We start from the raw sequence: 16,799 nt of genomic DNA, 5'->3' as shown, positions 1-16,799 counted from the left end.
AACACCACTTTCTACAAATCCTAGTGCGTCATTTTTGACAGACGAGCAACTATTTACTGTTGCCCAATGCACCATGCTTCCTTTACTATAAAAGCATTTTTATAAATGAGAAAATGAGAAAACTTCCAATATTTCACTTTTTGGAAGAAAATTTGACACAGACACCCCCCCACCCCCCCCCTGCCCACATAAACACACTTGTTTCTCTAAGGGATTATTTAGAGTTTGCCAGATGAAATACTCCATCAAAACATGACTGCCATGTTACAAGTGTCACAGTGTGTAAAGCACTTTGGTGACAGAGTATCCGTTAGAAATTGTGTTACTGGTTGGGGTCAAACCCTATTCAAACAGCAACCACAATTCCTATCAGAGTGAAACACAAGCAAATCCCCAATTTGCATGTGCTTATCCATCTGGTAGCTTGGCACAAAGCATCCAGACATAACTTAAAGGAAATGCTGCACTTCAAAAAGTAATAAACATAACACAAGATCCTGGTCCAGTCCATCACACAGGCAGCAGGCAGCAGGATTGCAAGGCAATAGAGTAGAAGTCCTTCTTGCAGAGCAGAAAAGCAGTCCTTCTCAGTCTTCCACAGGTCCAGAGATGTACTGAAGAGTTGTGTCTGAGGGTCCACTACTTATACCAGGTGCCTTATTTGAAGTAGGAAAGTAGGAGAAGTTTCTAGAGAATTTCCTTTGAAGTTATTGAGGTTTCCTGCATTCTGTGTCCTGGATCCAAGCTGGCTGCATGAACAATGTAGTGGTGACAAGTACTTTGTGTGAAGGCAGGGCACATCCTATTCAGTTGCAAGTGGGGTTGTACCACCTAGCATCACCTCCCAATCCTGCCAGTTGTGTGCCCATCCAGGCACACCTAATCCCTCTATTGTATGGGTTTCTGGGAGGCATAAACAAAGCCCAACTGCCACCTACACCCAGTCATGTGGCCCAGGAACAGGATACAGGTACCAAATACTCAGGGCACAAAAATACAAACTTTCTAAAAGTAACATTTTCAAAATTGTAATTTAAAATCCAAGATTACCATTAAAGAGAGTTTTTAATGCAGTTTCTTAGGTACCAAACTTGAAATATGTCCCTGTTCCCAATCAAAAGTTAGCACTTATTAAATGTTATAAGGCATCCCAATGTTTTCTTATTGGAGAGGTAGGCCTCACAGTAGTGAAAATAAATGTTGGAGTTTTCTTTCACTACCAGGACATGTAAAACCTAAAAGTGTATGTCCAACATTTTAATTGCAATGCACCCTGCACTATGGTATACCTAGGACCTATGTTAGGGATGACTCATATGCAATAAAAGGGAAGTTTAAGGCTTGGCAAGGGGTTGAAATGCTAAGTCGAATTGGCAATTTAAAACTCCTGCTGAGCTTCCTACGCTGCGTTGTTACACTGTAATGATGTAATACTGTTCGTGCTTGTGCCCACCCACCCACATCCACCCAGCAAGAATAGCAAATACGGGACACAGGACGCGGATCACTGAAAAGGCTGAAGACACGGGCTGTTTGGAGAACTTCCAATTTTGAGCAACTTTATTTTTTGGGACATTACTGCTGTCTCCCACTAAGTAGAGGAGCAGCCGGGGTCTGTGCTGGCACGAAGGCTTAGCACTGCGCTTGCCCCATTCTTCAGAATTGCAAGTGAAACCTTTGAAGCAGGGTCAAAGAAACAAGTCAGGGGCTTAAGTGGGCAGGACAGGCAGTAAAATCCCTTCCTTGCCACTGTGTTTCAAGCCCCCACTTCACCCCAAAAGAAACTCATTTGGTCCACAGTGGTGCTAGTGGTGCACAGTTTTAGTTCTTTCTAGGTGTTTCCTGTTGGTTTCCTCTGTGGCACATCTCCCATTGTGTCTTCATAGTGATTCTGTTTCCACCTTCTGAATACGTCTGCAGGGGTCTGGATGTCCCAAGGTATGCTTGTGGCGGTGGTGACAGTATATGGTACGGTGCGGCTGAGGTAACTTGGACTGGTTATTTTTTTTAATTCTTTTAAATAACGTCTTGCTTATTTTGCTGATCAAGGGTAGCGACAGTACATTGAACACATCTGAGGCGTGCATTACGATCTTAGTCTTAGTTTGTACGGTGTACAATCGGTGTACATGTTTTTCCTGATCTGTGGAACTTGGTATTATTCTTCCAATTAGACTCCAAAATGGATTTGATCTCTTTTTTCTCTCCTCCTAATTTGCATCCCAAGCACACATTTTGGAAGCTCTAAGGGCAAGAGATGTGAGAGGCTGAATAAAAGGAGGAAAGAGGCGGATATAGAACCAAAGGACAATATACGAAATACCTCCACAAGTAATGAAAATTTGACACTTTCTCCTTTATCTACCTTCATAAGGAAGTTTATTACGAAACACTTTAATCTTACCTCCATCCTTTCGTCCTAACAGGTTAATGAGGCCCCAGGGCTCAAAGATGTAACAGAAGTGACCTTAGGAGGTGATAATAGGTGGCAAGAGTGTAACTTGGAGGAATCTATTTTTTTAATCTAGAGAAGGACCTCAGACTTTCATATTAGCCTTGCTTTGGGTGGCAGGCAAGTTCATTGGCAGTAGGGGGGTTTGGTTCTTATGAATAGCCCAAATTGGACCCTCAGTAGCTATTACAAACTCAAGAGCTGCAGTCCCAATCATCCAATCTAAGCCAGGCACCGTTAGCTGCATTTTCTGACATTCAGCTTTCTGCGTCATCATCTTTGTTAAACATCATCCTACTTATGGAGAAGACACTCATAGGAATCTTAGAGACTCTTGTGGTTGTTACCTCTAACCAAGTTTCTCAGTCTAAACATTTGAAGGAGATCCATACCGAGCTATGTAAAATCAATAATTGTACTCTAACAGCAATGGGACCTGTGGGGGATATTCTCCAACAGTAGGCATACATTTTATGGGTTCAATAGATGATAGGAGTGTTCAGTAGTACAGTAATGGGTCCTCTAGATTGGTTTAGATCTCCAAACAACTGATGTTAGTTTGAAAAGGCACTATATTTTTAGTTCCCATAAGCTTTGCTCTGGGATCCATTATTCACTGGGACCTGGTGGGGTGAGAAGAAGAGGTAGGGTATTAGGAGGGAAGAGACTCTCTGAGGGAACTAGTGAAATTAGGAAGAGAGGAATAGCGCAATCTCTGAAGAAGTATTTGAGGCTAAAAAAGCAGAGTTCAAAATTCCCCTCTAGTAGCACGCTTGCTTTGCCAGGGCTGTCAGGTGTGGAAGTACTCAACCCAAGGTGGAGGGCTGCTGACCAAGATAAGACAGCTCACACGTGATAAAGTAGACAAAATTAATAGCATTCTCCTGCTAAGTGATTGGAGGGAAATTAGGCCTCCACACATCAAGGGCAAGAGTAGGAATAAGAAAGTTATTAATCCTTTACTAATCCCCCTGCGCTTAAAGCAGGAATATGTGTATTGATGTTAGATATAATTCGTAAGGGTAACAAAGCTAAGAAACTGTGCCCACTAAATCGTTCCAAAATATTGGCGATATTTCAAAAGATCGCCATTCTCTCCGGGATTTTCAGGTGATTTACCCTATGTGGTATTTCAGGTCTGGGAGAAAAGGAGGGAATTAACGAAAAACAATTTAATCTCGCCTTTGATTGCAAATATGGCAGCTGAAGCAGAATTTGATTTAGCTGACACAGGTCTGGGGATAAAAGATTCGCAAAGAGGAGGAGATTCTGTTAAAGGGCTCTAGTGCACATCCAATCTTACCTTTACATGGAGGTCTGGTTCCGAGCTAATGGAAGTTTATTTCATCTTACTCCTCAACAGGGAAAATGTCAAGGCCCAACTCTGAGGGGTATGAGCCAGACCCACAGCCACCTGGGAACCTGAGAATTGTTAGAGCCAATGATAGAACTGTGAAGTATAGCGGGTATCCCCATAGGTGGGAGCAGAACAATTAGTTTGCTCCCCTGCTGCAGGTTCGGGACTTGCAAGAGTGGGAAAATGGGAAAATGATCCATAGAGGGCGGAGTACTCTCACAACTTGAGAATCCAGAGTTGGAATATACATGCGTTTGAATGAATCAAAACGGTTGGTAATCTGGAGTTAATCTAGACCATTTTATGTTCATGCGGGAATCTTGGTAAAGAGAGAACGTAGCTGTTGAGTGTTTTGTAGCTGTAAATGGCAAAGGTATTCTACAGGTAAAGGATAGAGCTTCTGTGGGGGCGGTTGACTCTAATTTCCACCAAAGTAATTAAAAAGATTCACGAGGTGAGGTGGTCAATGTATCCAGTGGAATACAAATCTCAGTAGTAGTGTTAAGTAAGAGCGAGAAACAGAATGGAAGCAATTTATACTAATATATGCATCCATAAAGAAGAGTATTGTAGGATAACTAAATGGATTCAGGATTTGATCAATCTCTTAAGAGGTGAGGGAAAAATTCCCAGATGCTATGGTAATTATGGACAAGCATTTTAATGCATGCTTGTATTTGAGGCACACGGATGAAGTGTTGTAGGAGGTACTTTCAGAGAAAGTGTTCCCAAAGATCCAATTGACATTTCTGGATGAATGGATACAGGAAAATAAACTCATCCCTATTGAGCAGGGTGGGTTTTGTGAAGGCCATTTCACTATAGATCCCTGCATTTCCCTTTGGACGATTATTAGGAAATCATTGGCAATCAATCAGAGACTGTGTTCATGTTTTATTGATCTATGTACAGCTTTTAACACAGTGGATAGAGAACTGCTATAGAAAAAACTATGCGATGGAAGATACCGTCCAGTATACTAGGTATGATCCAGGCTGTACACATTGATAACTGAGCACAGATGGAATTTGACACATCAGGAGAACATCAAAAAGGATCCCAATTTGGAACGGCCTGCGACAGGGATGTGTCCTTGCTCTTTCCCTCCTTAAAGTATTTTTGGCAGATTTACCTGCAACTTTAAATCTATCAAAATCTTTCTCTCCTAAAGGAGGGGAAGTGCATGTACCACGCCTGGTGTATGCAGAAGATTTGATCCTGCTGAATTATATCACCTGGTTTTACAAAAGAAACTAAAGTCTCTGGACTTCTATAGTAAAAACAACTCCTTAAAAATCAACTTAGAGAAAACAAAGAGAATAGTTTGGGGGAAAAATTCACCAAGTTCAGAAGGGTTTTGTATTCTCTACCTGTTGAAGTGGTGGACATTTACAATTATTTAGGGAATGTCTCTTTATAAGAATTTAAAATGGGATACACATAAGGGGAGTGCTAAATCAAGAGCCATGTTACAAGCAGGATGCTTAGTTAAGTTCAGCCCGAGGTATGAAGGCCTGTCACTTGCCCCATCATGAAAACTTACGAAGGGAAAATACCTCCTCTTGAAGTGTTTAGGCTGGGATTCTTGCACTTTTCTCGACGTTGTGGTGGTGATAGGGGCTTCGCCCTATTCACAAGGTGGCGTCAGGCAACTTGACATGGCTTAATGCCACCTTGTGCATAAGGCACCCTTTCACGTCATACCTGTTGTGAAAGGGGCGGGCAATGGGTGCTGTGGTGAGTGTTCAACCGCAACACCCATTGATTTTGACACTGCCCCATATTTACAAAAGTGGCGTAAATATGGGGCAGTGCCAAAATTAAGACCAGGGAAAACCTTGTCTTACCCTGATGTAACAAGGAGAAATGTTTAATTTCTACTTGTTTTTGCTGTTCCCATGTGTGCTGCGTTGTGCAGCACACATAGAAACAGCAAAATGCCATTGATTGTTTATGGCCAATAGGCTGCTAATTTAGTGCCAGAGTAGGGAGCAATGCAAGGCTGCAGCGTATTTTTGTGTATACGGTGCAGCCCTGCATTTCAGAAGTGGCGGAGCATGGCTTTAACCAAGGAGTCTAACGCTGCGCTCCACCACATCCTTTTAAATATGCCTCTAGGTATTTTGTCAGTTGTTGCCCATCTTCCGTATTTTGAGGGTTGTTAACAACTTATCTAAAGGTGAGGAAAATCTCCATGTTATGCTCGGAAGAGATTTGTGTCTGTAAGACGCAACGGGTCAAGATTGTTTGGCTTAGGATAAGAGATTCATAAAACACATGCACTCCGTATGGGACACAATAGAAGCATGCTCTCCCTTTTCAAGTAAGCAAGCAGTGAGGGAATCAGGCCAGGGTGAAATTTTTCCCTTTTGGGAAGTACCAGACCCTAGGCTATGTAAAGAAATCTTAAAAAGGAGACTGGGGTCTAACCCAATTTTTTCAAGTCCTGAGTTGTAGAGGGCGCTAAGCGATGGAAACAGTTGCCGTGCGTGCTCACTTTTAGGCTGATTATGATGTTGGGCAGAGTTGTGTCTGCCCAACACCGTCTCGTAAGCGGGACCGACAGACCTCCTGTTGGCTGCCTGATTTGGAGGCAACCGAACACTGTTTGGACGCATTCCGACATTTCACTATGGGAGCACCTGTTGCAGAAGTAAACCAGCCATAGTACATGCTCCCATGGGGAAATAGGAGGTGGTGTTAATCCCTGCACAATGTGCAGGCACCTCAAGGTGGCTGCGCACACAAGGGGGCTCACATAGGGCCCTGCAAACACGCTTTCCGATAAGGTTTCCAAGTTGGAAAGGCCAGCATCAAAACCGTGTCTGAAACCATGCATCGTAATCCCAAGGGCTGAAAAGCCGCCCTTTGGGATTACGGACCGGCCTCCGACTGGCCAGCTAAAAAGACTGGACGGTTTCAATTTTGACCAGCTGTTTCATAATCAGCTGGTCAGAATTAAAACCGATGATGGTGGTCGGAAAGCCTCCGACCAAAGATCGGAGGCTTTCCAACCACCATCATATTAAGCCCCTAAATGTGAAATGTTCATTCACCACGTTCTCAAGGATTGGACTTTTTATAAGTCTGCCCTTATTAAGTTTTTGAGACCCCTATTTTTTAAATATCATACATACTCTAGTGTGAAAGCAATGTGACAATTATCTGAAATAAGATTTATGAATGTTGCAGCCGGAATTGCACATTTTGTTTTTTATATCAAGAAATGTTTTAGAATTAGATTTGTCTGGATTGGTTTTAAATTGTAAAATGTTATCTTTTTAGCTTGTTTTTATACCATATGTTTTGTTTTTAGAAGGTTTTATGGACAATTGTCCTAATAAACCTTTCAAGAAAAAAAAGAAAAGCTAAATCATTCAGGCTGCAATGGCAAACCTGGGACATGTTTAAAGGGCTATGTAAATGGTCGCAAAATGAGTGCTGCAAGCCCACTAGTAGCATTTATTTAATAGGCCCTGGGTACATCTATTGCTCTTTACTAGGGGCTTACAGGTAAATAAAATCTGCCAGTTCAGTGTAAGCTACTCTTACCATGCTTAGAGCAGAGAGCACAAACACCATAGCACTGGTTAACAGTGGAAAAGTGTGCAGAGTCCTAAAAGCCTGCAAAAATGGTTTCAGAAAAGGAGGGTGAAGGCAAAACTTTTGGGGATAACCATGCAGAAAGGGCCAAGTCCAAAAGTATCCCATATGCCAAACTCTAAATAAGGTCCTAAGTCTTCTAATGGAACGATTCTTCTTTTTAGAATCTCTTTATCGCTAAAGTAAGATTTATTATTAGCAGTAATTTTGGTCTCAATGTCAGAATCAAAAACTTGTTGAAAAAGCTGTAAAAGAAACACATAAAAGACTACAAATATTAGCAGTGGACCAGTATAGGGAATACTATGCTGAAGAACATGTATGGAGAAGCTGGCTACTTATATTGTAGAATTGAAGAAGCAAGACAACTTTACACAAGGAACATGTCACAACACTAACTTTTACCAAGCACCGTTTTAGAAGTCTATAGTGATCTTTAAAGGTTACATGACAAAAAACAACAAATGAACCAACAGAAATCTAACGTGTTCACAGAAAGGTCGCTGGTAAATACTTCAATTTAACACATTATCTGTGAAAGGTAAATGTCTTTGTAATCCAGACCACCTGATGCGAAAATGTATTACATGTATGTACAAGAAGAAAAACACTTCTTTACTTGTGAAAGAAAAGTATACACTTGCACATTTTATATGGTTGAGAACAATAGCAGCCATTTCATTTTCAAACACTGCTCTTATTGAAGTTGGTCTAAAGCTCTTGAAATCCATCGAGCTCTAGCTCTCTCTGATAAAGTCTGTACAAACGTTTCTGTTATGTATGTGAAATTCAAACCATTTCCAGATTATTCCATTTATATGAAACGTCGGAAATGATGTCATCACGAAATTTCAAACCCTTGATTGTTGCATAGGACCGGTTTGAGTAGAAAATATCTCACTTGAGACAGGTTGGAGCAAAAAAATGGGCCCAGGGAGAGATATTTTCTCTGCATATCAATCCAAGTGAAATCTGCACGCAAGTTACTGGCTTTCACAATTAGCTCGAGATACCTGAAAGTGCATTTCACATGATGGGCAAATAGTTTTACTGAATTCACCAAGTGAGAAGCATTTTAAAAAAGGCTTTTATTGCTGGTGGCTTTAACGGTATTTTCCACACTTAGGGCCTCATGTAGGAAGCCAAATACCGGTCGGTAACGGCCGATTATCGGTAATTATACCGTTACCGACCGGTATTTTGGCTTTTGAGATGTAGGGGGTGAATTTCATGATTCGGTATTTACCGAATCGGTAATATTACCGATTCGGTAAATACCCAATCATGAAATGAGATGTAGGGGGAGTGTGTGGTGGGTGTGGGGATTCGTTATTTACCACCAACTAAAGGTTGGTGGTAAATGACGAATATGTGTAAAAAAGCATTTTTGTGCACGTTTAAGTGTGCAATGCGGCAGACATACATGCCCTTAGGGCATGTATGTGCGCCACATGTGCACACATGGCCGAATCAGGGGTGCAACAGGGTGTCAATGTGACACCCTGCCACCCTTGCATGTGCTCCCCCCATTACCGAATCGGTATTTACCGAATCGGTAATGAGGCATACCTTCCCATCAATGGGAAGGTATGCCTCATTACCGAATCGGTAAATACCGATTCGGTAATTAGCGAATTTCTACGAATCGGTAATTTTTACCGATTGAATACCTACATAGCATTTACCACTTCATAAATACCGAATCGGTATGATTCGGTATTTATGAAGTGGTAAATGCCAGGCCACCTACATAAGGCCCCTAGGGCCAAATTTACGACCTTGTCACACAACGCAGTGCAGCATCCACAGCACCGGTGCTGATTCATGCCGCCCAGCGTCATGCACACACTTTTGCACCATAATGCAGCCTTGTGTGCATGAGTCTAGTACATGTTTTGTACTGGAAGGGTACCCCGCCAGTACAAAATACTATGCATAGACAAATCGTAAAGCTTCTCTTACTTTCTTTGGGTGCTGTGCGGTGCATCACACATGCAATGTCGGAATACAAAGTAAAACTAAAAGTATTTCTCCTTTTAACACCTGCTTCAAATTGGTGCTATTTTGTGGCTCAATTGCTAGTAGACATTGTTTTGCTCAAAAAGCATGGGTGGTTGCATGGGAATGCTCATATACTAACCGTGAAACACCCCTTTGACGCAGAAACCAGCAAAGCATTGCTTTGCACTGCTTTGCATTTCTTTTAGACAACTTTCAGCACAAAATAAGTTTTGCACTGTAAAGTGAATCTAACAAAAATAATTTGTGCAGGTTTGTGTCACTTTTGTGATGCAAACCCAGTGCAAACGTTTTATAAATCTATTTCTGGGTGGCACTTGCATGGTAAAACCTCTAATCCAGACAACGCCCAATATATTAAATGTTGTGGGTTTTTTTGTACTTTACATAAAACAGAGGGTGATAGGAGAGAGTAAATGAAAATACAGTGAGTAATTAATGAGGTATTTGGAGATGCATAGCGAGAGAATGAACTAGTCATGGTTGGAGAAGCAGCAGATATGAACAGTTGTGTATAGAATGAAAAACTCCTGAACTAATGTACTAATATGTTGTATCAGTTAATAACAAAGGGGCTATTAACCAATGGCGGATGCCAAAAACAGGGAGTGGTGGAGCGGGAAAAAAGGTTGTGGGTGCATGGATGCGCTAAATTGCCGACATGCATTACATTACTGTTTTAAAGTTAAAGTGTTTAACTTTAAAACTGTAATCTAATGCTTGTTGGCGATTTAGTGCACATTAGCAAACAGAGTGACAGACATAAAATACATTTGAAAAATGGAAATAAATGTCACTTACCTTCCTGCAGGTCCTCACTCCAGACCTGGTGTTCTTCTCTCCTCCAGCGCAGGCCCCAGACAACTCCCCTAACCAATCCTGGCGCTGCTCTCATGCTGTTAACTAGCATGAGAGATGCACCAGGATAGGATGGAGCGGGCTACCACAGCACTCCCAAGGGCAATGGAGGCCTGTGCTTGTTTGGTTTAAAGCATGCATGTCTTTCTGGTCATCGCAAGACAGCCGGCAAAAGAGACATGCACACTATAAACTTAAAGTGCCCAGTCCACCAATCTTCCCTGCTGCTGCCACTCAGCAGCGACCCCGCTCCATCCTAACACTCGGCTCGAGATGCAGGTAGTGAAAAATAAAATGGCAATATATTTACTTCATTACCATTTTCATCTCTTTAATTCGTGGGCGATGCTCTATCGCTCTAATGGAGGAGATGCTCCTGACTATTGAACTACTATGCTAACAAATACCACGAGCCCAGAAAATGCTGAAACTCTTGCTAGGGTTCATTTGGAAACATGGGCATGGATCGAAACAGTGTGATCAGCATGCCTAGGTTTTAAAGCCACTGTTACAAGGAAGGAATGTGAAAATAATTGCTATATGTAATGGTTTTCCAACAATTTGTTACTCCCAGCATGAATGTTTTATTTAAGTCAAGGTTGAAGGGTTTATGCGGGAAATTATATTCACAGACAAGGTGCTGAAGACAGGATTTTTTTTGATTTGGCCATCCAAATATCAATGCAATTTTTCAACATTTATAGACCCATTAGCTGTCTTATAGAAGCGCTTCTGGACCATTTGTCAGTAAGAATAATGGTTCATGGTCTGCACGTCTTCATTATGATATTCTGCATAAAAATGCACAGACATTTTCAGATGCGCTCACACAGTTAGAGATTCTCTTGACTCGGTACAATGTCCTCAGTTGCAGAAGGGTTCTGAGCTGGTGATGTCAGAGGTCCAGCACTTTACCTCAGTTGGGCCTTTGAAGTTACATCCAAATTCACCATAAGGTGTGTTTTTAAATTGTTATTCTAAAGACATCAAATTTGGGAGTCCCATCTTTCTCAATTGGAAATTAAACTTTTAAAATGTAATAAGGCAATCCCAATGTTATCATGTGGCAGAGATAGGCGCCTTGCAGTAGTGAAGAACTAATTTAAGAGTATTTTACTACCAGGACATGTAAACCTAAAAAATACATGTCCTACTATTTAAATACACTGCACACCGCCCATGGGATGTCCAGAGCCTACCTTATGGGTGACCTATGTGTAATAAAAAGGAAGATTTGGGCCTGACAATTGGGTTAACTTGCCAGGTCGACATGGCAGTTTAAAACTGCACACACATGCTCTACATTGGCAGTCCTGACACATGTTTCAAGGGCAACTTAAGTGGGAGGCACAATTAGTGCTGCAGGTCCACTAGTGGCATTTAATTTACAGGTCCTGGGCACAGATGGTGCACTGTACTAGGGCCTTATAAGAAGTAAATTAAATATGCCAATTGTGAATTAGCCAATGTTACATTTTCTTGCTAATTTGCAGTGGTAAAGTGCCCAGATTCCGAAAGCCAGCAAAAACGAATTCAGCAAAAGCATTTAGAACAGGAGGTCTGAAGGCAAAAACTCTGGAGAAACCACACCAAGGATGCCTGGATGCCCGGATGCCCTATTGTGTCCTCGATAGGAAGTCTACTAAAAAACACTTACAGGCACATTGATTTTTTCCTCAGGCCCTTTGTGTCTTTACTACCATCATATGTGCAGGACACTAGGAATTTCCTTTCTCAAATTGAGAGGATTCACTGCGAAGAGGACTGTTTATTAGTCATTCTTAATTTTAATAATGTATATACAAGCATTGTACATACCTTTAGGCTTAATGACTGCAGACATGTTTTGAGAGCATGTCATTATATTATCTTATCCATTGATTTGTCTCCGGTCGCGACAAATGCGCATGCGCGGGCGGCCGCGCATGCGCATTTGTGAGGAAGTCGTCGGCGAGAGAAGGAAGAGGGAGCCCAGGGACGCCGCAGCTCAGGTAAGTTATTTAATTTACTTAAACCTTGTTTTTTAAAAGTTTAACATTATTCTTAATGTATTTTAAAAGCGGGCAGGAGGGAGGCGGGTGGCGCGTAGTGGGGCTATGCGGAGTGTGCGGGTGGGCGTAGATTTGCCCCCACTCCGTGATGCTCCACGTAGCCTCACAACACCCACTACGCCCAGCCTTATAATTACACATGTTAGAATTTTCTTTATCCTACAGTGCTTTTATTTTTGAATCATCTGTGATTGATAAGCAAGTGAAAGTGACTGATGGCAACCAGCCTCACGCTTAGCTAATCCAACCTCTTTATGGGCCAGCCAGAGAAACAGGTCCTCAGCTTGACACCAAAGTACGATCACATTTTCTCTGGTTTAAATACAATGAAAAGTAGGTTTGCTGTTAGAAAAGGATCTGAGTCATAGGCAATTTTATCAATGTGCTCAATCAGAATGACCTCAATTTACATGTTGCTAGCAATATTAATAATAGGAGTGCAGAATTTATGGACATTACTGTTGAGAATTGCTGTGAAAATCTTACAACCAAGCTGTCCAGAAGAAAGACTGCAGGTACTCATCTGTTCCAAGCTCTTTATAGCCATCCTCATAATCATATACAGAGTACCCCATACGGGGAGTTATTGAGGGCCAAAAAACATGCAGAACTGAGGAAAGCTTTTTAGCTGAACACAAGATTATGCTAAATAGATTCAAGAATCTGAACATGGCTGTGACGTATACCGAATCCATTAGAAGAGAAGATGTACTGCTCTATACCAATATCACCAAAATGCAGGAGGGTACTCATATTAGTCGATTTATCACGACATGTAACAATCAGGCAGAAGAGATTAAAAGAATTAAGTAAACATTGGTCCATTCGGAAATGTAATCCTGTCATTGCTAATGCCACCCTAGAGTCACATAAAAAGTTAGTATCTCAGAGTGTCTCAGAGACAAATGAAGTAAAACAATTTGGCATCACAATCTGAGAGAGAGTCTGGACTTTTGCATCTGACATAAATGTAAAGTTTACAAACACAGCAAAAATGCATTTGAATATTATTCCATTACTTAATGCTGTAAGAACCATTTGAAGTACAGTTACTGCAATACAGTTCATGCTGTATACATTCTCAAGTGTCTATGCAACAAAGTATACATTGGTAGTTCTATGCTTCCTTTGAAAAACGCCTGCTCGAATATATTCAGGGCACGATATGTGCATTGGGACTAGTAGGGCATTTTAATGAAATTGTGATCCTGGGCTCAATAACTGGTTAATCTAATTCAGCCTGCAGATTCATGTGGGTGAAAGTATTCATATTTCAATATATTGTGAGGTACCCATTTGGCTTATTAGTATGATTACATTATCCTTCAGTGATCCAAGTCCTGATTTCAAATTGTTATGTACTGTCTTCATTTGCTGATCACATATAAGGGATAGACTTATTTTCTGATATGTACTATACAACTTTGTCTGATTTGCTAGTATTTGCACCATTGGGGTTCACATTATAAGTCATTTTTATTCAGTTTTATTCCATTTGACTTCTTGAAGAATGGTTACATACAATAACTTACTATTGATTAATGAATTGAACATATATTGATTCGTTGTTTTCAGTATTGATTGTTCATTATACGAACGTGGGACATTGAGCGAACGTTTTTAAAATGAGTGCCACAAACCTTTGTATACCAACAATGATTATTTAACATGCTATTAATTTTAATGTATCAGTATTCCTTGGAACACATTTCAAGATGGTGATTGTTACTACTTGTAGATTAATATGTATCATTCAGATGTCTGCCTTTTATGTTGTTTGCATTCCTACCTGAAGTATATTTATAAGGCATACTCTTAATTCAATGTCAGGACGGGAGGCTTTGATTATGCTTTTCTTTCTTTAATGTGAAAAATATAGCTGCCAATAAAAAGACATTTCCAACATTAAACGTCATTTTTGGTGAGCTTTATCACCCTTTTACATCACAGCAAGCAACAATCACATAGTAGTCTGCCTTATAAATACAGTGGTCCCATTTTGTCTTCCTCTTTCTTCTCTTCTGCGCATGAGATAAGTACTACTATTTTCTTCCCTCATATGTTAGGAATTACATTATAATATTGTACTTTGTTCATGTTCTTGGTTTAGAGGCGGAGGTGCGCCACCCTTGGAGCACTTGAGAGGCAGAGTGCAGAGATTCTCTGTGTTCCTCAATGCTCTGTTGATGCTGCAGACGTGGATCCCGTGCTCTCCATGCCACTGGAGTCAAGCTATCCTGGCTGATGAGGGGTAAAACCACGAAATCGGTCTAAGGATGCTTGTTTTTAGTCCAGGGAGGACCTGGCCTGGCAGTTCGGGCTGGACTGCTCGCATATGGCTGGATTCAAACTGGAATGGCATGGTGAGCAAGAAACTGGTGGATTTAGGCCCAGATCTCTGTACTAGGGTGAATGTATGACATTGTTCTGCATTCTGTCCATCATTTTTTCTTTTCGCATCAGTCGATGCTCCAAATGCATTAGAAGACTCGGGTCACAAACCTAAGGAGATTGTAGCTGCGGTGCAACCCAATTTGTCAAGGACCTGACCAAATTTGTGCCCAGATTCATAGCATTCGATAAGGCGCCAATGTCCCTGAAGGTTTTTCAACCAAACCTTTTTGCCTGGGTCAGTCGATTCAGAGGCCATTCGACATGGGTCAAGGTTTCCAGTGAGGCTTTCCATCTGGAAGATGACGTGTGGAACCTTGGCTCAAGAGAAAGTACCTTTTTCCCAGCCAGATATCAAGGTGACAGTTATAGACACAGCAGCGGCATCTAAGGAAGCACCTCACTTAGGGTGCAGGACACAGTTTCTCAGGTAATCATTATTCCCTCAATAGACATTGTTTTGGGAAGTAGAGTGATTTGTTTGTCTCCCAATTGGCAAATGCTGACACAGGATATGTGGGTGCTAGATATGATTCAGGGCTTCAAGCTCAAGTTTGATGACACTCCAAGAATCAGAGCCTCCTGAGCACTGATGCCATAACCTAACAGTCCCTTTAGCCCCGGGAATTCAGCAGGAATATCTTTCTTGTACAAAACAGATCAATCAAGGTTGATGAGAAATTTGTATGAGTTCAATGTTTGGATTTTATACAGGCATTTAAGAAAAGGAGGGTATACATCTCCTCGAATAGCTCTTGGAAAAAGCAGACTGGATAGTCAGGCTGGCCTTGAACAACCCCTTTCTATCCACTCAATTTTTTGCTCCTCACAGACAATTGCTGCAATATCAAGGGGCAGCCCGTCGTCTGCCCCTTGGTGTTTCACCAAGGTAATGAAACCAGTGCGCGAGACCCAAAGAGTCAATGGAGTTTGTTTGATAGTATATTTTGATGAAAGCATTATTTTGGCACAGAACCGGGACAAGGTGAATCTGCACCTCGCTTGGGCAGTTCAACTGTTACAAGGTCAGAGGTTTGTCATCAATGTCCTAAAGTTTATTCTAGAACTGACCCAAATTATTGATTTCTTAGTTGTCAGGTGCCTTCCATTTGTACTCAGGTACAACTTCCCATTCAGAGATTTTGGAAATTCAAGAAAGAATTGAGATCAGCCTTGTCTAAGCAGACTGTCCTGTTGAGTTTGCTAACCAGGATTGTGGAATTATTAGCTTCTTCAGTTCAGGCAATACTTCCCATTCACTTTATTATTGAGCCCTCCACCACCTAAAGATGTGGCATCTATAGAAAGGTCTTGCATGTACGGACCAGATTGCTTTATCTCAGGAGCCTCTGATGGAGATATCATGGTAATTGACCCATATGGAGACATGTAATGCCAGGTCCATTTTTGGGGACAGTTTAGGAATCACAATAGAGTTGGATGCCGGCAGATTGGGCTGGGAAGCCTGTTGCAGTTTCCATGGGGCAGATGGTCATAGGAGAAGTTGTTTTTCCACATAAATTGCTTGGAACTCCTGAAAGTGTCCTTGGCAATCAGGACTTTTCCACTCCCAAAAGGCAAGCTGTTGCATTCTCCTGAGAATGGACAATGTCTCGGCAGTCTAGTATATCAACAAGGTAGGGGGACCAAAATCTTGTATACTAGTGAAGATAGCCAAAGACTTTGCTCTGCACCACATTTGGTAGCTGTGAAGTACATTTGGGGATAAAGGATTATTGTTAGAACTGAGGTCACCAATTCCGACGTGGTAGCTTGGCGCGAGGTAGGAAGGCACCCGAAGGCAATGTGTAAAGCAGTTGTGCAGCACTCACTCTTAGGGACTCAGCCTTGCGCACACAATGAAGGACACAACACCAAGTGGTTTGATGAAAACAAGATTCTTTATCGACTTCAAGGTGGGGAGAATCAATTCATTTCAGGAATAAGGCGGGCAGATGCAAGGCAACCCTAAATTCATTTAAGTCCATGGATCAACACTTTCCGAGGTAACAATCAATGCATTCAAGGATAGGGAAGGTAATTCAAAGTAGCAATCAATTCATTTAAG

This window comes from Triturus cristatus, chromosome 3_1 (genome assembly GCF_964204655.1).
Source record: "Triturus cristatus chromosome 3_1, aTriCri1.1, whole genome shotgun sequence".
Taxonomy (NCBI): domain Eukaryota; kingdom Metazoa; phylum Chordata; class Amphibia; order Caudata; family Salamandridae; genus Triturus; species Triturus cristatus.
Note: the sequence above shows the minus strand (reverse complement) of the source record.